This window comes from Peromyscus californicus, unplaced genomic scaffold, assembly GCF_007827085.1.
Source record: "Peromyscus californicus insignis strain IS unplaced genomic scaffold, ASM782708v3 Scaffold_7__1_contigs__length_154581171, whole genome shotgun sequence".
NCBI classification, from domain to species: domain Eukaryota; kingdom Metazoa; phylum Chordata; class Mammalia; order Rodentia; family Cricetidae; genus Peromyscus; species Peromyscus californicus.
This window is the reverse complement of record NW_026294595.1, coordinates 88924013-88932711: the sequence shown is the minus strand read 5'-3', so window position 1 is coordinate 88932711 and position 8699 is coordinate 88924013.

Below are 8699 nucleotides of genomic sequence, written 5' to 3'. Positions count from 1 at the left end.
GGCCTTTCAACTTAATAAACAGAATGATTCTGTGGTGAATTTGATATATTATCTAAGAGGAAAGAAAACTTTGAGCAGATTCAGGACTTTTAGCATCTCAATTCATGATGGTATTAATGGTTCTACACTTCTAATCTCAGGCAAAAACTAACACAATATGGTTGTATTACGCATGCAAACCAATGTTTCCAAAGGAGCCAAGAAATAGCATCTTACTGGTGACTAACTCTGTAATGATTGAACAAGTGATATTTAAATGAAATCTATAAGACAATATGGGTTATATACATTTATTTCATATACAAGAATGTATGTATTTATGTGTATTTTTAAAAGCTGTGAACTATACTAAGAAAAGGGATAATTAGAGCAGGCACTATACAATCATTTTCTAATGGGGCATTGGATGTACATACATAAACAAATAAAAAAGGGAAATATTCACAAACATTGTTTTTAATACTGTAAGCTTGGAGTGCTTTATAATGCTATTTAACTTAGAACATTATTGAAGAAGAAACAACTGAGATGGAATAGAGAGTATGTTCCTTAAATGACTTAGCAGCTTTCAGTAGCATCAACTATTACAGTGCAAACAAAGATTTCTAATCTTAGAACTTGGCAGGTGAGTGAGTAACAGATTTTCCAATATAATGTTTTTATTTTTGAGAAATAGATGGATGCAGATTTTCTTCTTTAGACTGTTCCACAACTATCATGGTTTTGAAAAAAATTATCATTGTAGGATAGTGATTAAAATATTTTAAAGCTATTTTCTTTATTAAATAAATAGTTCTCTAGATGTTTTGCTTCTTTGGGGCTCTGTAAGGTGACTTCAGTCTGCAAGTGAGTACAGCTTTGTTTATGCAGTTATGAGGATACACGTTACATGTATGTTCATCATGGAAGAGGGGACATAGCTAAGACACCAAAGATTTTAGTATTAAAGTTTCTTGTTGAACATTTTCAGTATGGGTCACCTACTTTACAATTATTTTTTTAAAAATTGTTTTGTTGATTACAAGCACCAGGAAGAAGGCTCACTGTTTTAGATACTTTTAGGCCTTTCAGCAAATCATCTCAGGTTTCTTGTTGTATTAATGAGAAAAGTTGTCAACACCGTGGCATTAAAATTGCCAATTAGGACAAGAAAAGGTACTCCTAGAGATTCAAACAAACAAACAAACAAAAAACCTAACAAACAAAATAAAAAATAAACTAGCTGAGTAATTGGCATATCTAAAACTACATTTATAATGAATTCTACAGTGATACAATGCCTTTGAACAGACTGGATTCTACCTACCATGCTCTTCTTCCTCATAGTTTCAAATGTTCCCATATTCACTTACCCACTGCAAGTAACCATACAGATGTCAGGAGGAATTATGACTACAAATTCATTGCTAAAGAAACACACCCTAAGGCAAAGGGCAGGTACAAAAAATATTGAGCCAGTCAATTTCGTATAAATCACTTGCAAGGCTGTGTAACACATTTTGTCGGCTGAAAACAGATGGTCTTTAGGATTTGCATCATACTGAAAAGGAAATTATAACCCAGAACACTAAGAGGATTTTTTTTTTTACTATAGTGTCTAAGGGACACAAGCCAACATCACAGAAAATATGGTACTTTGCCCCGACAAAGTAAAATATGAAAATGCCAAATTTCCACAATATTACATCTTGCAGAGTAAGATAATCTAACTTAGTAAATACTTTTGACTGTCCTTTTCCAGTGGGTCACAGTCTTTTACTTAGTGTACATTATTTTTCAAATCACAGCATGTTTGTTTTAAGTATTTCATGAATACTTAAAACTCACAAATGCTTATAAATCTCAGTTTAGTTTCCCCCAATTATTAACACAAATTAAAAATTCACTGGTAAATTTTTTTCACAACGCATACAGTTGGAATCATCTCAGTTCTAGTAATGGTATAAAAGGAACAACACACTTTGGTTATACTATTAAACTGATGTATTTTCCATTTTTGCTTTGATAACCTTAGTGATACCGTGAAAAATAAATCCAGCACACTATTAGTATAAGTGACAATCACAGACCCTGTATGGGTCTGAGGTAAGTCTTCTGCATATATGTTATAGTTGTACAGTTGGGTATTTTTGTGGGACTCCTAACAGTAGGAGTTGACAGTGGTTTTCACTCTTTGCCAGCTCTTGGGACCCTTTCCTCCTTCTGGGTTGTCCCATCCAGCCTTGTGCCTAATCTTATTGTAGCTGGTTATGCCATGTTCGGTTGATATCCCTGGGAGGCCTGCTCTTTTTTCAAAGGGAAAAGGAGGAGTGTATCTGGGAGATGGGGAAATGGGAAGAATGGAGGGAGGGGAAACTGTAGCTAGGATGTAATAAAAGAATTTTAAAAAATCTTACTGCCTTGATTTCAGTCAAATTCTCCTTTCTTTCTCTATTAAAAGAAACAATTACTGCTTTAAATTTATTAGTCTTCCATAAAGATAATTTAAATAGTGTTTCCCTTAAGGTCTTAAGCAAAGCACAAGATGCATGTTTCAGGATGAATGGAAGTTTTTCACAAAATTCAAAATCTCTTTTTTCTTTCATGTTATTCAAACAAGTTTCACTCTAATCTACTCATCAACCATTTGACATGCCATGCCAACTATGTCAACCAGTAAGAGGTGTGTGTGTGTGTGTGTGTGTGTGTGTGTGTGTGTGTGTGTGTGTGTGTGTATTTAAGTGTTTAAAAAACTTCTCCCTTAAAAGATACACATTATTCGAGGTCTTAGTGCAGAAATAAAAAGAATTTAGTGGAAGAACCATTTGTTGAGGTTTATGTCTTAGTTAGGATTTCTATAGCTATGAAGAGACACCATGACCATGGCAACTCTTTTTTTTTTTAAATTTGGTTTTTCAGGACAGGGTTTCTCTGTGTAGCTTTTGGAGCCTGTGTGGAACTCACTTTGTAGACCAGGCTGGCCAAAAACTCACAGAGATTCATCTGCCTCTGCCTCCTGAGTGCTGGGATTAAAGCCTTGTGCCACTACTGCCCGGCCCCATGGCAACTCTTATAAAGGAAAAAATTTAATTTGGTGGCTTGCTTACAGTTCAGAGGTTAAGTACATTACTGTCATGGTGGGAAGGAAGGCAGCATGAAGGCAGACATGATGCTAGAGAAGGAGATCAGAGTTCTTACATCTTGATTCAAAGGCAAAGAAAGTGTACTATCTCACTGGGCATGGCTTGAGCATATATGAGGCCTCAAAGCCCACCTCCACAGTGACACACTTCCCCTAACAAGGACACACCTCTTATAGTGTCATTTTCCTTCAAACCACCACAGTGTAGGTAAAGTTGCAGAAATAGGAAGAGGTATATATTACTTAGCTTTCTATTGCTGTAAGAAAATATGGCCAAAAGCAACTCAATGAAGAAAGTTTATTTTGGTTTAAGGTTCCAAAGAAGAGTCCAAAATGAGGGAGTAAGGACTATGGAAGGAGGTGGCAGAACACAAAACTGAGAGATCATATTTCTGTGAGCATTCAGGAAGCGATAGAAAGAACTGAAAGTGGAGCAAGGCTATAAGCTTCCAAAGCTTTTCCCTAGTGCCATACTACCTCCATCAAGGCTTCACCTCCGAAATCTCCCCAAATAGTGCCACCAACTGAGGACCAAGTATTCAAATACCCAAGCCTCTGAGGGACATTCCCATTTAAGCCATAATAGGATGTTAATGCATACAAACACTGGAAAATTTAGACAACCAAGCCATCCCTACTCCTGAAAGTGAAGTGTGAGCAAAATGATGGCACTAATACTTGCCAGAACTGAGTGAGGGCTGGAGCTGTGGAAATGAGATCGAAAGGCAGAAGCTGTATTCACAAAGAGCACAACCATTTCAAAACACTGAATGTAAAATAGGAAGAAAGTGAGGAAATAAATATGCTGATTTCTTTTGTTTCTTTCCTTCCTTTTATCTAAGTCACCCATCCACAAAAGCCAATAGAAAAGCAGAGAGACAGGGATGAATGTTGCAATCCAGATGGAATCCCTGTAATCACAGAAACAGATAGGATAAAATGGGAATAATAGAGGCAGCTTCTGAGTCAGTTCCTAGTGACATCTGCTAATATCCATTCCCTCATGTAACTTGGGAGAGTGAGCTTGATAGAATACACTTATGAACAGACACTGTCAAGATAGGCTGTTACTAGCACCCATTTTGGACATTTCCTTTTGCTCACTCATTTGCTAACTCTTGTAGAAGGCAGTTAGACTGTTATGAGCATGACCATGATAGAAATATCCAGCCTAGCAAGGGCTTCAGGCCACAGTCCAATGCTCCATGAGAAATAGACTCCTACCATACATATGTGAGCGAGCTTGGAGGCATGTCTTTCATCATTCAAGTCTTTGTGTTTCAGTTCTATGAAAGAACCTGAGCCAAGATACCCAGGGAAGCCCAGCCAGACTCCTAACCCCCAGAAACTTAGCCAATAAAAAAAGATAATTGTGTTAGATGATAGACTCAGAGTGGGTTTGATCTGTTATCTAGCAAGAGATAACTTATATAAGAGGGGGAGACAGGATAAGTAGAACAATCTCACAGTGTTGCCTCATTGTATACATTGCTCAACTTCAGTATGACAGAGGAAAAGTACTTGTGAAATGTGACACAAAATCCTATCAGGAGGCCAGTAGTCACAGAATGATTTGTTTATTTACTTTTTTCCAAAAATTTAAGTGGTAACATTAATCCCCCATCATAACATTCAATATTTAGTAGCAGAGAAACTAAGAAAGAAAACTGATTTTCAAGGTGGGCTCCAGGGGATTGGGGCTTTAGGTGATTAGCCTCAACTACTGTGTCTGTGCTTGTACAACTGTCTCTAACTCAAATCTTAGTCTGTCCCCTCTTCTCAACAAATACTCAACCTTTAATGTAAGAAATGTGAAATCTAATTATGGACCTTAGAGTAAGCTGTCTTGCTTAAAAAATTCATAGAAGATTTGGTTTAAGACAAAAAGTTTAGACTTTATATTAATAAAAACATAAGAAAGATCATAAACACCCACCAACAATCTTTGGGGCATGCTTTATCATCTCCATCTTCTCCTAGTTGGTTTGCTCCAGCTGACACTAAACAATGCTAGTCCAGTTATAGTGTGACTAACTCTTGATTATGCCCTGCAAAGAAATAATTTATGATTCATCTTATCTTCTCAACCAACTTCCACATGAGTCATTTCATTTTGTTGTGTCCAAATATAATCCCTCCCACATTGTTCCCAAATTACTTTAGTTCTTAATGTTCTTCATAGGAATTCAGAAAGTGGTTTCTTAACTACTTAATGTAAATAGTAAAAGTACAGCCTGAACTTAGCTTCTGGATTAATTTGCTTTAGTACATATGCAATGTATTCTTTCACCCAATAAATATCTTCTGGTGTGCCCCATTACACCAGGCAAACAAAGAGTAACTGAAATATAAGGCATATATGGTTTCTTATATTCTCCAGAAACTGTTCCTTCATCCTTTCTATGCTCTGTGCCCCAAACAGCTAGATCTCTGTGAATCAGACCAACTAGCTGCTTTATCCACTGACTTTTGGTGGCATTTAAACCAGTGGCAGGCCCTGGCAGGAGGTAGCATGGCAGATGGAAAAGACATCATGGTATTTCTTCCCCTGCAACCTCCATTTCTTGGTGTACTCCTATGATAATGGCTGTGACCTTCCATAAATATAGATTCTATCAAATGGCCTTCTTTCATTACTCCAACCTCTAAACATGTCCTTTTAGACTTATGATGCTATAGTCTTCCTAGTTTTGATAGTTCTCAAGTGTCCTAACATTCCTAATGAGTCCTTTAACTTACCTGCAACTCTATGAAAATTCCTTTATCAGGTAAAAATCCTATCCTCTTGCAATCAAGTCAACTGACATAGTAGTAAAAAATTTTGCATTCATAAAATTGATGATTATTGAGGAACACAAATAATTTAACATGTTGTAACATAAAGGTACAAAAAGGCATCTGACCTATACTATGGTATCCAGAATGGATGCTTTTTGGTGTTAAAGATCAGGTCATCAAGATTAGAGAAACAACTATATGTACATTTATATTTCAGCAAGTTTAATCCTTTGTATATTTGTAACAAAGACTGTAACTATAGGTAATTGAGAAATTTGGAAAATAAAATTGATATCTCTGTTCTTTATTAAGCTCTATCACTACTTTTTATTTAAACAAAGATATAAGAATATTTTATAATAATGAGCTTCTTAATAATTGCTATGAATATTTGAGACAAATTCGTAATATCCAATTAATGTCCATTTAAATTTTACAAAATTATTTTTAAAACACTTATTTTTTAAAGTCAGAATGAAAAATTATATCAACCTACTTAAGAATCATGATAACATTCATGTGTATAATAAAGTGTGGAAAGTTTAAAGCAGTGTTTATAAGATGCCAAGAAGATGGCCTGTTTATTTTGCAATACTAAAGATTGTGCACAGGGGCTTGCACATGTTAGGCAATTATTTTACTATTGAGCTATAGCCCTGGCCTTGAAGATGGCCTTTTTAATTCCAATAACATCAATATTAATTGTGAAATAACAGTTTAAATATTATTTGTATATTCTACAACCAAACTAGTCTATTATTTGATTTTGTATAGCATTATCTATTATTTTTATTTTTATATAGTATTTTTTAATGTCCTACCTTTCATGCTTCCAATTCAATTATCTATATGTTGCTATACATTGGGAATTATTGAGACAGGGCCTTACTTTGTAGCACAGAGAGGCCTTGCATTCATGTCTACTCTCTTGCCTCAACCTCCCAAGTTCTGGGATTACAACAGAATACCTGATTCATGTTTTATATTTTAAATAAGTTTAATACTACCAATTTGATATCTTCCTATTTATAACATGCTTATTTCTTTCTTTCTTTTTTTTTTTTTTTGGTCTTTCGAGACAGGGTTTCTCTGTGTAGCTTTGCGCCTTTCCTGGAACTCACTTGGTAGTCCAGGCTGACCTCGAACTCACAGAGATCCGCCTGGCTCTGCCTCCCGAGTGCTGGGATTAAAGGCGTGCGCCACCATCGCCCGGCAACATGCTTATTTCTTAAATGCCACTTATTCTATGTGCTTATGCACATGCTCAGACACATAGAAGAGAAACGAAAAGCTATTCTTAGAATCCTGTACACAGAGTACAAAATGAACATTGCAAAAAATGCAGGTTTAATCTATCTGGTTCTACAGAAAGTGCAAAGCTAATGTAGGGAAATCTTACTAATGTTATGAAAACATAGATGAAGTGACCATAATTACAATGTTTTAGTCACTAACATATTACAATGAGTACAATAGGAAAAAAGTCTGTGAATGAATTCTCTTCTCATGAGCTTTTCCAATTTTTCTCAAAAATTGACCAACATTGAATAAAAATGAGTTTTCTATTGAAATAAACTTATTCAATTATGCCTACTGCCATGGTTCCTAGATTTTATTTTGGTGAACTTCTGAAATGATCTCATTTCTCAGAGACACGTAGCTGAGGGATGGAAGTTGTTAGTAAGCTTTTATAAGAGTCGGGAGATACTGCTATGAGTTAACTGCATGGTACCTATTTTCCATGAAGAAGGAGATGGTAGATGGTCATGGCATTCATTACGCTTTGGATATTTTCAAAGCTATAGTCCATCAGTTTGAAATAATTGTTCTACAGTCAGGACCACTGTATGTTTGGACAACGTTTGAACAACAAAAGTTTGTGTACATTGAACCCAACATTATCAGTCTTATGCTCATTTTATAGAGGCCTTCATTTTCTTTATTATTCATTCATTGATTTGTGTGTGTGTGTGTGTGTGTGTGTGTGTGTGTGTGTGTGTGTGTGTGCGCGCGCGCGCATGCGCATGTCTATGCATGTCTCTCTGTGTGCGCTATAGTACTTAGTGACAGTCAGAGGACAACTTGAGATCATTGGTTCTCTCCATCCACTATATGAAGCCTAGGAATCACATGCTTTAACCTACTGAACCATCTTGCTGGTTGTCCTTGTAAAGACCTTCTTGATGAAGATAATCAGTAGTTGAATCTGGTTGTATTTTCCATCTTCATGCAAAATATTCCTTTTTACTGAGATTCTTGAGAAATAAATGTCAGTGGTTATCCCAGCTCAAGAAGTATGGAGTGTGTAAGAGTGCGTCTCCTCATTTTTTTAAATAAAAAAAGATAATAGATATGTGATTCTGAAGTTTATAATCCAGCTTAAAAATGATGGAACCTGCATTGTGGTCCCAGTGCTGACACTAACAAACTGCAACCAAAAATCAATTATCATATATGCATGTTTTCCTATTCTTCCATTTATAAATTGAAAAAAATATTTTCTTCAATGTATTTCACAAAAAAATTATTAAAGCACATGAGATAAAATATGTTAAATACGTTTAGCTTGTCAAAATAAAGAAACCCCACAAACCACAGTGTTATTATCCAACACTACTATATATCCTACCAGACATGAAGCACATTTATAAACCCCAAGAACAGCAACTATAGTTGTTGAAAAAAAAAGGTGGAAATTTCTGAAATAGACAAAATTTAAAAAATATCATTTTATCATTTGAAACATTTCAATTCTTCCATGTATAACTGTAGGGAAGAGAAACCTATAGGGGAGATTGGA